We start from the raw sequence: 14,706 nt of genomic DNA on the forward strand, positions 1-14,706 counted from the left end.
ACCGAGCAGGATATGCGCATCAGTTACCCTCATCTTTTCACTACTTCAGTATGTCTCTATGCTCGTTCGAGGACGAACGAATGTTTAAGTGTGGGAGGATGTAACGACCCGGCCGATCGTTTTAAGAATTAACGCCCCAATCCCTTATTAACTGCTTTCCACATGTTTATTTCTGCTATTTTGATTTGCCGGAATGTTTGGTTTTGAGTTTCGGATAGTTTTGGGACACTTGGTCCCTAAATGAGAGTTTAAGTTTTAGAAATTGGACCGTAGTCAGAGCAGTGTGAAGACGGTCTCGGAAAGGAATTCTATTGGTTCCGTTAGCTCCATTGGGTGATTTCGGGCTTAGCGGCATGTTCTGATTGTGTTTTGGAGGACCGTAGCTAATTTAGGCTTGAAATGCTGAAAGTCAAATTTTTTTTAAGTTTCCGGTTCGATAGTGAGATTTTGATATCGGTGTCGGAATAGGATTCTGGAAGTTGGAGTAGCTTTGTAGTGTTGAATGTGACGAGCTTGCAAAATTTTAGGTCATTCGGACGAGGTTTGATAGACTTTTTGATCGAAAGTGTAATTTGAGAGTTTTTGGAATTCTTAGGCTTGAATCCGAAGTAAAATTGGTGTTTTGATGTTGTTTCGAGCGTTCCGAAGATTGGAACAAGTTTGAATGATGTTTTAGGATTGGTTGACATGTTTGGTTGAGGTCCCGGGGGCCTCGGGTGTGTTTCGGAGGCTCAACGGGTCATTTTGGAACTTGTTGGAATTGCAAAAAAAATTCAGCAGTCCAGTTCTAGTTTCCTTCTTCGCGTTCGCGAGTAGGGTCTTGCGTTTGCGAAGAGGAGCTGGGGCTGGGGGAGCTTTAATGCTTCGCGTTCGCAAAGGTTCTCCCGCATTCGCGAAACTGGAGGAGATGTTGCCTCGCGTTCGTGACCTGGGAATCGCGTTCACGATAAAGGAAGTTGGACCCAAGTGAAGTTGTACTTCGCGAACGCGAGGGTCCTTCTGTGTTCGCGAAGAAGGAATACCTAGGCAGTATTTAAATAGCCAATCCGCAACCCTTCTTCATTTTTCCACCATTTTTGAACGGGATAAAAGCTTTTGAGGGAGATTCTTTAGGAAACCAAAGGGGAATCACTTGGAGGTAATATTCTTGACTTCATAACTCGTTTATATGTGATTAAAGGTCTAATTAGTGGTGAACAATTAGGGAAAAATCAGTACAAAATGGGTAATTAGGACTTGAGATTAAAAGACCTTAAAATGGGTATTTGAGGGGTCAATTGAACTCCAATTTTATTGTTCTTGATATGTATAGACTCGTGAGAGTATGAGGATTTTGAAAATATAAATTTTACCCGATTTCGAGACATGGGCCCGAGGGGCGTTTTGGTCATTTTACCTAATTTCGCGTATTAGCTTAGAATTTGTTTCTAGAATCAGTTACTTGAAGTGTTATTTATATTATGCAATTGAATTGAATAGATTTGGGCCATTTAGAGTCGAGTACTCGTGGCAAGAACGTGGTTTCAGGTTGATTTTGATCCTGTTCGAGGTAAGTGGCTTGCCTAACCTTGTGTGGGGGGAAACTCCCCTTAGGATTTGATATTTTTGATAACTGAAATGCCTTGTACGTGAGGTCACGAGTGCGTACTTGTGCTAATTGTTGAAAATTCGATTTTTATTAAGTAATTACTAGTATGTTTCTTTTCCTGTTTATACTACTTGCAATTTAAACATGTTGTTAACTTAGGAAAGCATGTCTAATTGACGTAATTGTCTTACTTGCTCAAACTACCTTATTTGGATTACGTGCAACATGCTAGGTTAGAAATACCTATTTTACCTTGGTATGGAACTTGAATTGAACTGTGTACTCTTCTTGTCGTTGCTGTGTATTTACTTTGGGACTACGAGACGGTATCCCGGGAGATCCCCCGTATGTTTACTTTGGGACTACGGAACGGTATTCTAAGAGATACCCCTGCACACTTACATTGGAACTATGAGACTGCACCCGATAGATTCCCCAGTACTGAATATTTATATTTGGGACTACAGATCGATATTTCGAGAGATCCCCTCGCATTATGAGTTGGACTACGGGACGGTATCCTGGGAGATCTCCGGTTGTTATCTTTGTGCTGAGCTGTATTTCTTTTTGTGTTTACTTTGCCTCTATAGTAGTTGTTGATGTCCTTTATATCCTGTGTTACTTATACTGTTTTGTTCTACACTGTTGAACCTTATATTTTATTTAAATTAGTAGGGCCCTGACCTTCCTCGTCACTACCCGACCGAGGTTTGTCTTGGCACTTACTGAGTACCGCTATGGTGTACTCATGCCCTTTTCTGCATATGTATTTCATGTGCAGATCCAGGTACTTCTACTCAGACTTATCACGCTTGAGACGAGGCGCTTGTACAGACTCCGAGGTATATCTACGGTGTCCGCAGACCGAAGAGTCTCTTTCTACTCTCTTTTTTTGTATTAGACCTTCTGTACTTTCGTTTCTTTGTTAGATATTCTGGAGTTAGATGCTTGTAGACATTCAAAGGCTTGTGATCATGAGATTCTGGGTTTTTGGGAAATGTTATTAGTTTCGAGAGTTGCCATTGTGTATGCCGAGCAACATTTTAAACACTATATTATTTTACTATTTCGGTTTTATTTATTTCTTCCGCAATTGTTGTTTATATTCCGCATTGTTAGGCTTACCTAGTCTTAGAGACTAGGTGCCGTCACGATGGTTCAAGGAGGGCAAACCAAGGTCGTGACAATCCTATATGCAATCTAGAATTCCCACTTTCGAGTTTAACTCTAGATTCGTAGATAGTATTTAATTGGTGATCAAGCAATCAAATTATTAAGCGCAAGATTGAATAAATAAACTAATATGATAAATCAAAATCAATATTCGAATAACAATAGTCATGAAAGAACAACAACCCTAGAACGTGAAGTTTAGCTCCACATAAACATGGTAGTCAAACAACAAATCATACAAAGAAACATAAAAATTGCTAAGTTTGGTGGAGGAAAAGATGAAACCTGATGAATTCCGGCCTCAACGGCGGCTCTGTTCTCTCCCTTAATCTAAAATTCCCTCTAAAAACGTTCTCCCATTTTTCAAAATAGGTTTAGTTTGGCTTTTATATGAGTTGGAGGCATCTTAGGGTAGAAATAACCGAGTCCTAGTCGAAATAGGACATATTCACGTCTCGAGCATCCAGGGCAGCGTGGGGCGCTAGCCCTGGCACTCAAAAATTTCAGCTGCTATAAGCTGCGCCACAGCCAGCGCCTCACGCTGGCTTTGGCCCTCAAATTTCACTTTTTGCCTTTTTGTCCCGATTTCACTCCAATTCACGCTATGTCGTCCCAAATTGCATCCGAATGATTCCTACACATAGAAATACCACAATTTAGCACAAATCATCATATTAAACATCTCAAATCTACGAGACATGAGCAAAATGTGAGGCACTATACATCAAAATATGCATACATTAAGCCGATTATCAACATCCCATACTTAAACGTTGCTCGTCCTCGAGTCAACCAACAAATAAATCTATTTTTGAGCACTCTATACCAATGACCATGGTTGATAGCAATAATTAAACCTTAGCATATGCAATCACATACACTTCCCTTTTCTTATGCCATACTTCAAAAATGTTCAAACAAAGACAACATGCTCATAACAATCCTAACCTCACAAACCGACTCAATATCACAATGTACTTGTAGCTTGAACACCCAACATCATAGAGAAAGCTAATAATGTTACATATCCCTTAAAATTTTGTGCCCTCACAACAAGAATAAGAGAGTTGAATCTCATGATCAAATTTAGTTTAAGGACTCATTTGTATATAAAAGAAATCTCGCATTCTCAAAAAGAAGTCACATGCACACACTTGGTACCACAGGCTTGCCCTTAATGTAAATCTCTACTAATGTAAGCTCGCTCGATCTAAAATTAATTAGGACTTTTTTATGATTGTAATGTGGGCTAAGCAATGGGTAGGATATATATAGGAATAGTGGTTTACCCTCCTAAGTATTTTAACACATCACCAAATAACTTAAGCGTAAATTCCTCAACACCACTTCAATTTCACAAATAATATCACCCCCAAAAACGTTCCCTTCTTCTTTAAGAACTACTTTAATTCATACTCACTAGCAAGAACAAGACAACAATTTATTAATCTATATTTTTCTTTCTTTTTTTTCCAGATTTTCTCATCTTTTTTTCTTTTTCAATTTCCGCTAGTGGTGTATTATTTTACAAAATAAGTGCATCCTTCTTTATTTCATTGGTTCCACTCAAAAGTCACCCCACACTTGCTCCCTTCTTACTTCTTTTAGCGCTCATTTTACAATTAAAGTTCTTTAAGAGGTAAAAGGATCAAAACAATGTCAATTAAGAATAAAAAAAGGTATAGGCTCATAATGTGGGTACCAAATAAAAGTTTATAGGCTCAAAAGGGTTAACTAAGGATAAATTATATTTATGGTAAGCAATAAGCTCAAAAAGATCAAAGAAATCCTAAAATCATTTTTCAAATGGAGCATCACCTAAACTTTCGCTTCAACTCACATACCGGGCAAGTTCTAGACAGAAGTACAATATATGGACTACATAAAAACCTCACCACACATGGTACATGACTCACTAAGGATGGTCTCATTCCAACTCTCAAACAATTCAAGTATTAACGAAGCCACGAGATATCAAGTATTAAGCACAAAGTGAACACAAGTCAAGAAAACGAGACATAGGCGTCACAAGACATGCAATCCAAATACACAAGGCAACATGAACGACTTCAACACATAGGGAAGATTCTACACATGCCAAAGCCTAAATATTCTACTATCAAATAAGTCAAGGGCGCTTAGGTTCATCATTCTTCCTCCATTTTATTCCCTTAATTCCTAATCTACTCTAAAAGGAAAAAAAATTACCCGGTTCAAACTATATCCCATGGAAAAGAACCAAGGCATAAAGAAAAACCACGGGGGATTATTACTACCTCAAAAAATTAAAGGACATATTTTTGAATTTTTGTTTAGGCTTTAATCCCTCAAGAAAACTGTATAGGAGATCCATCTTCGGGAAAAATCTAATTTTTCTGCTTTTTATTATTTTTTCTTCACAAAAACTACTACACTTAAGAACGAGTACTGCAACTAAGTTAAAATAGCACAGAATCTCACCCAAACGATCTCCTCACCCCACACTTAACATTTTGCAATATCCTCAATGCACACTATAAATAATAAGAGGGTAAAAGTGTTACATGCCACATTTTTATATGTTTAAGTTTCGTCGTAAGTTAATCGACGCAAGATCAGGAATGTGATTATTTTGAGATTATAAGCATTATGCTATTTCAAACAAATAATGAGTAAATTCGTGAAGGTGAGAGGGGAAGCAGGTCAAAGAAAAAATGAATTTTCGTCCAAATCGACATATTGGGATAAAATACGGGTCGAGCGATAATACCTGATATTTATGGACTAGTACCACACAAGGTACCATATGACCATGATAGTAGGATGTATAAAGTATATTAAAAATGAGTAGAATTTTAAGTAATTGGAGACAATTCTTAATTATGCGGGTAATTGATTAATTACCAGGTAGCGGGATATCACCTAATTAAATTAATTAATTGTTGGATAATGACTAAAATTTTCCCCCACCTCCATGTGGCAGCAAACAACACCTCAAGCAAATGACTCCTTAGTCATTTTTATTAGGTGTCAATCAAATTATTAATTAAAAGACACAACATTTCATGTCTTGAAAGACTACATCTGAATGTTACCAGCATTACATTCTAGGATACAAGACTTTGCATTTCTAACCTTTTCACCTCTAACAACACTACTTCATTCCACAACAATTCCCATACTATGATCAGATGGGATTCGGGATTTTAGCAATGAAAATTTCTTAGAAAATTCCTACAAGTTTTCAACAAAAGCTTCTTGCAACCAATTGATTCCAACAAGAATTATTAGAAATGTAGCAACGTAAAATTTTGCGGTTCTAAAAGAGTACGGTGAAACTTTTTTCAAGAACATCATACGGATTTTTCCTACTCAAGGTATGTTAAGGCGATCCCTTCTTTCTTTTGGCATGATCCATACGATACAAACGAAATGTACAAATGCACAATTTCCATACATGACTCTATTCATAGAAATATTAGAGATGCTTATGTTCTTGATTCCCCATGTGAATTATTATTATATCTTCTGTCACACCTCCTTTTTAACTACACCTCGTAAGGGCATAAAAGAGTTTTTCCAATTAAAGGACAATCGGAACGGGATTTTATTATTAATTATTCAGAGTCGTCACTTGGGAGATTAATGGTGTCCCAAGTCACCGGTTGAATCCCGAACCAAGGAAAAATATGACTCTGTATTACAGTCTGCGAATTAGAAATCAGGATAAGAAATTCTGTTAACCCGGGAGAAGGTGTTAGGCATTCCCGGGTTCCGTGGTTCTAGCACGGTCGCTCAACTGTTGTATTTGACTTTATCTGATTTTGATACGTGCTAACCTATGTGCCTTTTATTCACAAACCGCTTTTATTATTATTTTAAAAGAGTTGCAACATCGCGAAATGCATCTCGACCCACGTCGCAATCAATGCACCCGTGGTTGTTAACACATTTCGACTTCGTTGAGATTTGGATTTGGGTCGCATCAATGCGCACCCGAGTTTAAGAAGATAATTTTATAAAAATCGTGCCTAAAGAATCTAACGCATATTTATTTTGAGGAAGGCTGTGAAATTCGCTAAACGGCCCATCCCGAATTCTAAGTATTTCATTATAACTAATTATTGAGGGCCCCGCAATTGTGCATTATATTTGGCGGGGCTCGTCTCATTTATTATTTAAAAGGCAAACCTAAAAGCAACTATGATTCTCTATTTTTATTGTCTCTAAAATAATCCCTTAATTAATTAATAAACCAAAGCCCTATCTATGAGAAAGGTTGCTCCAATATATGGGCCTACAGGGATGCTATAGCCCCAACGCAATAGAGGGCCCAAGTCACCTTTGCAAACGCAGACCAACGATCCCAGGGTCGAGCTTGGAAGGAAACAATGCGACATTCACACAGATCTGAGCAGCCTAATCGCTCCCAAAACAAACCAGCTAATTTTCGTGCAAGTCAACAATTCAAACACAGGTGACAAATTGTCCTATTCATTTATTCATTATTGAGCTTCTAAGTGTGACTAAAGGTAAAATCCAATTAAGAACAATTGTAGTAGCAGTTCAACCGTATGACACTAATTCAAATTAACAAGACTAAACCAGCACTCAACTTTCAGGTGATCTCATGATTTTGGGACCTGGATTTAGCAGTGGAAACATGAAACCATTTTGGACCTGTTTTCTGCGACTACCACAACTAGATCAGCATTTAACTCATATGGGAATCTGGAAAATAACAACATTTCTTAGATACACAAACATGTAATTAGTAATTCAACCAAGCAGATTTATGTTTAATAGTCCATCAATTAATATAGTCCAGAACCTATCCAAACGATACACATGTTTTGTATAAACGTGATTGCTTCATCTTAATACTAAACGAAAAAAACCCAAACAAATTCAGCAATTAACTCAAGCTCTTCATCATTAAGCCTCCAAATCAGAAAATTACATGGATCCTTCACAATTCAGACGAGGCCAAGGATAATACCTGGAAATTACAAATAAGAAGGGAGAAGAGGTAAGCTATGGCAGTAATGCAGCGGCAATGTACAACGACCCACAGTGTTGAACAATCAAGGAGCAGAAGATCAAAGAACAGTCCAGCAATGAATTCAACAATCCAGAAGTGTTCGAAATCGAACAGGAATAACAGATCAACCCGAAACAGACTCGAATAAACCCAAACGAGCTCGGAATTAAACTCAAAATACTTCTGAAACTTCAACAGACCAAAATTCAAACAAAAAACCAACTTAATTAGCCCCAAAATCACTCGAAATGATCTTCTGAACTTCAACAATCAAAGATCAAACTTAAGAATGTGAATCCATAACTAAAACTTGAAGCTAACCTAAGGTTTAACAATGGAACAGTAGTTTTTTTTGGATTTTTGAAGGTTTTCTAGTGTTTTTGGTTTTTGAATATTGAATTTCAAATTCAGATCTGGAAAACTAGAGAGAACTTTTTGGGGGGAATTTTTTGGGGTTCCAACCTCTCTTAACAAAGCACTAAAGACTGCCTTTTATAGGCAAAACTAAGGGGAAGCTACAGATTTTCAATTGCCTATTAGTCCCTTGTTTTCTAACTTATTACACAAGTTAACACCCTCATTTCCTAACTTGTTACTCAAGTTACTGCTTCTAAAAAATTGAATCTTACACCAAGGCCCCCTTCTAGAAGGCCCTACGGTGTTCTTCTACCTCTAGAATACCTATACTACCCTTATTTTGGTTTTGAAATTACTATTTTTTAACAAAACAACCCTTTTCCATGCCTAAACTACCCCTGAACTTAAACTAAAAGTACATTTATAACCAAACATTTTCCTAAACTCTGCATCTATCCCAATTTAAACTCTTATTGAGTCTAGCAATTGAACTCAAAATTAATGACCAAATTAAACTATCAACTATAACCAAATTCAACAAATCATGATGATTAATTAAACTGAAACTGAACTAATTGGTAATTAACCTAAACTAAAGGAACACCAGAAATTAATTCAAGCAAAACTTAGTAAAACTAATTAACAAATTATCAACGGCTTAACTAAAATCAAACTAAGATCAGGAATTGGAACATATTAAAATCAAACAAACAACTAGACTTAATCAAAAAAAATCAGGACACAAGACTAGAACAATATTGACAAAAATTTAAAATGCAAATTAAACTAGACATGGACCATGGGATCCACACATGCAAAAATCAGCAAAGGAAAAAGAAATTAAAAATAAAAGAAAATACCAACAAGAACTCACTGACAACAAAGAGCTCCGGCCAGTGGTTGTTTCTCCAAATCCCCGAAATTTCTGACCGTAACATCCTTAACCACGTGTTTTCATAAGAAAACACCTGGTTAGGGTTGTTAGGGTCTGAAATCATGGAGATTTTGCATTAGGGTTTTGGTCGGAAACCTTCGATTCGATATTCGAGCTGTTCCAGGTAGATTCGAGAGACAGGGCTATGGGGGTTGGGTAGAGGAGGCCCAGGCGGTCACATGGTGTTAATTTGATGGTGATTGGGTTACTTTGGGTTTTGGCCGGAGAATCTTTGATCGAGGATTCGACGAGCTAGGGCTGGATTTGACGGAAACGGGTGGTGGATTCATGACGAGGGAGAAGAGAAGGTCTCGTGGTGTTATTTTGGGGTAATTTGGAGTAGGTGTCGTTCACCACCGGCGAGCTCCGGTGAAAGGATATGGGGGTGGCTGGTTTTTAGGGTTTAGGTTAGAGATGGATGGGGGGGTCTAAGAGGGGTGGGTTATTTTCGGACATTTATATAATAACGAGGGGGAAGTCTTGGCCGTTAGATCTGATAACCTCAACGGTCCGAATCAACTGGGAACGAAACGACGTCGTTTCGAGGGCAAGAGGGGCGGACCAGGTAGAGGGATGGGTTTGGGCCGGTTTCTGGGGTGTGTTTGGTCTGATTTTTTCTTTGGGCTGGGTGAATTTAATTAAAATGGCCCAATTGTGAGCAACCCTCTTTATTTATTCCCCCTTTTTTGTTCTTTTTATTTCTTTTACTCATTTTTTTATTTTGTAATTTTATTTTATTTTCCCCTAATTTTATGAGGATGCACAATTAAAAAAATTAAAAATCCTAATAGATGTCAAAGCTAAATTAATTAAATTCTAAAATTATTTAAAACCTATTTCACGGCAAATTCACAATTAAAACGATTAAAATGCAAAGTGGACTATTTTTGTGATTTTTATATTTTATTCCAAAACAAATTAACCCCTACTTAATCCTAAAATATGAACTTATATCCTAAATGCATATTTTTGTATTTTCATATGAATTAACATGCACAAATAAAATGCAAACAACTATCAGAAAGTGACACCAAAATTCACAAAAATTGTAAAAATAAAGAAATTGTTTTGTTTGAATTTTTGGGAATAATTAGCTTAGGGCAAAAATCACGTGCTCACAGCTGCCCCTCTTTGCCCGAAAACACTAAGAGTTTTCGTGCAAAGATAAGTGAGCGGAAACGAGCGATTTTTGCCCGTTCGCATATTCCGTGTGAAGCATTTTTGAAAAAGTTGACCGCACCCTGCTTCAGAGGTTGCCTACATATCCTGGGCTAAACAGGAATCAGGTCAGTGTAGTTCAAGAGTGTCTGGTAGCTGGGACTACCAGGAGCTATGATTTCACTGCAATTGCTGCTGCTACTGCTTGCTGACCTTCCTTATTACACCATGCCAAAATAACAGAAGCTAAACTAAACTATGACCTATGAATTACAAAATTCTATCTAAATTCTTCAAACTTGTTGTTGTACTTCCTCGTTGTCTTGTGTTTTCTTGGTAAAATCCCTTGTTGCCATTGCAACTACAAACTGAGGTGTTGCTCCTTTCTTCAAATTGCTGAACTTGAATGTATTCCCTTGTTGTACGGGTGGGCTCCCGATTACTGAAACTTGAACTGTATGTCTCTGTTCTCCAGGCGGACTCCTGACTTCTGAATCTTGAAATTGAATGTATTCCTCTGTTATCCAGGCGGGCTCCTGACTGCTGAACTTGAACTTGAATGTATTCCTCTGTTATCCATGCGGGATCCTGACTGCTGAACTTGAACTTAAATGTATTCCTCTGTTATCCAGGCGGGCTCCTGATTGCTGAACTTGAACTTGAATGTAATCCTCTGTTATCCAGGCGGGCTCCTGATTGCTGCACTTGAACTTGAATGTATTCCTCTGTTATCTAGGCGGGCTCCTGACTTCTGAATCTTGAAATTGAATGTATTCCTCTGTTATCCAGGCGGGCTCCTGACTTCTGAATCTTGAAATTGAATGTATTCCTCTGTTATCTAGGCGGGCTCCTGACTGCTGAACTTGAACTTGAATGTATTCCTCTATTATCCAGGCGGGCTCCTGACTTCAAAACTCAAAATTTTAAAGACTGAAATGTATTCCCTTGTTATAGGGGCGGGCTCCCCACTTCAAACTTAAAATTTAAAGACTGAAATGTATTCCCTTGTTATAGGGGCGGACTCCCCACTTCATAACTTAAAATTTAAAAACTGAAATGTATTCCCTTGTTATAGGGGCGGGCTCCCCACTTCAAAACTTAAAATTTAAAAACTGAAATGTATTCCCTTGTTATAGGGGCGGGCTCCCCACTTCAAAACTCAAAATTTTAAAGACTGAAATGTATTCCCTTGTTATAGGGGCGGGCTCCCCACTTCAAAACTTAAAATTTAAAAACTGAAATGTATTCCCTTGTTATAGGGGCGGGCTCCCCACTTTAAAACTTAAAATTTTGTCCTAAACATGCAAACTTTGAGACTACCCTACATTTTCCTATGTTACCCCTCATTATCTTGTGTTTAACCATATCTCACTTGCAGTCAAACCTGATTACTTCTTGCTTTTCCCTCATGGAGAATTCCTCTTGAACAAACAACTTTTCTTCCTCTGTTTCAATCAAAGCAAATTTCGTTAGTTTAAAATGGTGGTTAGTTGATGGCATTCTTGCTGAAAAATCCTTCCACTGCCTTGCTTTGTGTTGACTGAATTCCTCGAACTGACCCTGAACCGCTTGACTTTCTGACTGACTTTCAAATTCCCTAACCTCTGACAACCCGACTGTCGTGTACCCTTGCTATTTTTTCATGCCTCTGAAACTCCCGGCGACCTCCCCTATTCCACTTTACATAACATTGTTGTTGACATGCTCTGACCACATTATGCTTTATCATTTTAGGAAGCTAGTAGTGAGCTTAGAAATCCTTTTACCTTTTCATTGAACAAAACTGACGTTGGAACATTTTCGACAGAAAACCTCCCAAAAGAAAATGAAATGCAATGATCTTATGAGTTAAGGATAAGAAGAATCCAAAACCAGATGACTTGTTAAAAGGAAAAAGAAAAGAAACTTATCTGACCGGAACAACTGGCACCAATGATCATAACATGCATTTCGGACTAATCAGCCCAATCTGTCCAACTAACCAGCTTTCAATTGCCATACTTTGTTGCCCCAGAATTTCCATCACTTGATTACTTTGCCCAAACCTTACCCTTGTTTAACCTGCAATGCCTCGAAACAGTTTTCCACCTACATACCTTTTGTCAATTAACCACTTCTCAACTCATTTTTGCCTCAAGGTGCCCGCGAGGGTTTTCACCAATAAGACTCTCTTATTTATTTTTCTCTCAGCTCCCGTCGCCTTATGGTGCCTGCGAAGGTTTTCACCAATAAGACTCTCTCATTTTTTCACTTTGTTCTTCTTGCTTGAACCAGAGTGTTGCCCCTGTCATGAGTTATTTCTACCTGCTCAACTTGGCATTTCTTAAAAACTGATCAGAAGGTCTTTCTTTGGACCGTAATGTAGGCTTTTGGATTGGGTTAGAAAGAAAGGGTATAAAAGCTCAAAACAATTCAACATGGGTTAACAATTACAACTTTCGGAGTCCAATATTTCGCAACAATCACAACGTTTGCCCCAGTTTCTTACTTGGGGACTTTTGGGTTTTATTTTGGTATGACTGAACCTCAGAGAGGCTGCCTACGTACCCTTTCAGGATCAAGTCAAACGTAGTTCACGTCATAGAGACTACGTTGTTTTTTTTTCCTCTCTTCTTTTCCTTTCTTTTCTTCATTTTTTTTTCTTCTTTTTACTTTCAATTTTCTTCTTCTTTTCTTTTCCTTCTTTTATTACTTTCTTTTCACTTTTCTTTCTTTTTCTTTTCATTTTCTTTTCTTCCGCACTCGCGTTTCTTAATGGTGACATTGATTCCGAAAGAGGGATATGAAAGAAAATAAGTAAGGCTCAAAGGGGATGACAAGGGGTAAAAGTGTTTAGATAGCATAACAAAACACCTTCGTCATTTCAATCTTTAAAATATGCCAACTACGAATAAGTACAATCAAAATAAAGAAATCATACATAGTATCTCTTGACCACATCGGAATTGATGGCCATTTCTACACATTTTCCTTCCATATCTGTCAGATATAATGCACCATTAGACAATACTCTGGTTACGACAAATGGTCCCTGCCAGTTTAGGGTGAACTTTCCTTTTGCTTCAACCCAATGAGGCAAAATGTGTCTCAGCACTAACTATCCGACTTCAAACTTCCTCGGACGCACTTTATTGTTGTATGCTTTTGCCATTCTTTGTTGGTACTGTTGACCATGACACACTGATGCCAATCTCTTCTCGTCAATCAAACTCAACTGCTCAAGGCAGCTTTTCACCCATTCATCATCATCGATCTCAGCCTCCGCAATGATTCTAAGAGACGGGATTTCCACTTCTGCGGGTATCACTGCTTCCGTACCATACACCAAAGAGTAAGGAGTCGCCCCCACCGAAGTACGAACAGTGGTGCGGTATCCCAACAATGCAAAAGGCAGCTTTTCGTGCCACTGTCTAGATCCTTCCACCATTTTTCGGAGTATTTTCTTTATATTCTTATTGGCTGCCTCAACCGCACCATTTGCCTTAGGGCGGTATGGAGTGGAATGACGATGAATAATCTTGAACTGCTCACATGTCTCCTTCATCAGATGACTATTAAGATTAGCCCAATTGTTTATGATAATCACCTTCGGTATCCCAAACCGACAAATAACGTTCGAATGCACAAAATCCACCACAACTTTCTTGGTCACAGACTTGAACGTCTTAGCTTCCACCCATTTGGTAAAATAATCTATAGCTACTAGAATAAACCTGTGCCCATTTGACGTTGCTGGATCAATTGGCCCAATAACATCCATGCCCCAGGCAACAAAAGGCCATGGTGCGGACATCGTATGTAGTTCTGATGGCGGAGAATGAATCAAGTCTCCATGCACTTGGCACTGATGACATTTACGTACGAAATTGATACAATCTCGCTCCATAGAAAGCCAATTAGTAACCTGCCCGTAGGATCTTCTTTGCCAAAACATATCCGCTCATATGCGGTCCACAGACTCCCGAATGTACCTCAGTCATGATAGATGTGGCCTGCCTCGCATCCATGTACCTCAACAACCCGAGGTCTGGAGTTCTTTTGTACAACACTCCTCCACTAAGGAAAAACCCGCTTGCCAACCGTCGAATTGTTCGTTTCTGATCACCCGTGGCCTGTATCGGATACACACCCATCCTAATATATTCCTTGATGTAATGAAACCACGGCTCACCGTCAAGTTCCTCTTCCACTACATTACAATAAGCGTGCTGATCGCGGACCTGAATCTGCAAAGGGTCCACGTAAGCCTTATCCGGATGGTGTAACATTGATGCCAGAGTAGCCAACGCATCGGCCACTTCATTATGAATCCTTGGAATGTGCTGGAACTCTATTGACTGAAACCGCTGACAAAGCTCATGCAAACATTGTCGGTACGGTATAAGCTTTAAGTCCCATGTTTCCCATTTTCCTTGAATTTGGTGTACCAGTAGGTCCGAGTCACCCATGACCAAGACTTCCTGGATACCCATATCT

Source organism: Nicotiana sylvestris, chromosome 8 (assembly GCF_000393655.2).
Source record: "Nicotiana sylvestris chromosome 8, ASM39365v2, whole genome shotgun sequence".
Classification (NCBI taxonomy): domain Eukaryota; kingdom Viridiplantae; phylum Streptophyta; class Magnoliopsida; order Solanales; family Solanaceae; genus Nicotiana; species Nicotiana sylvestris.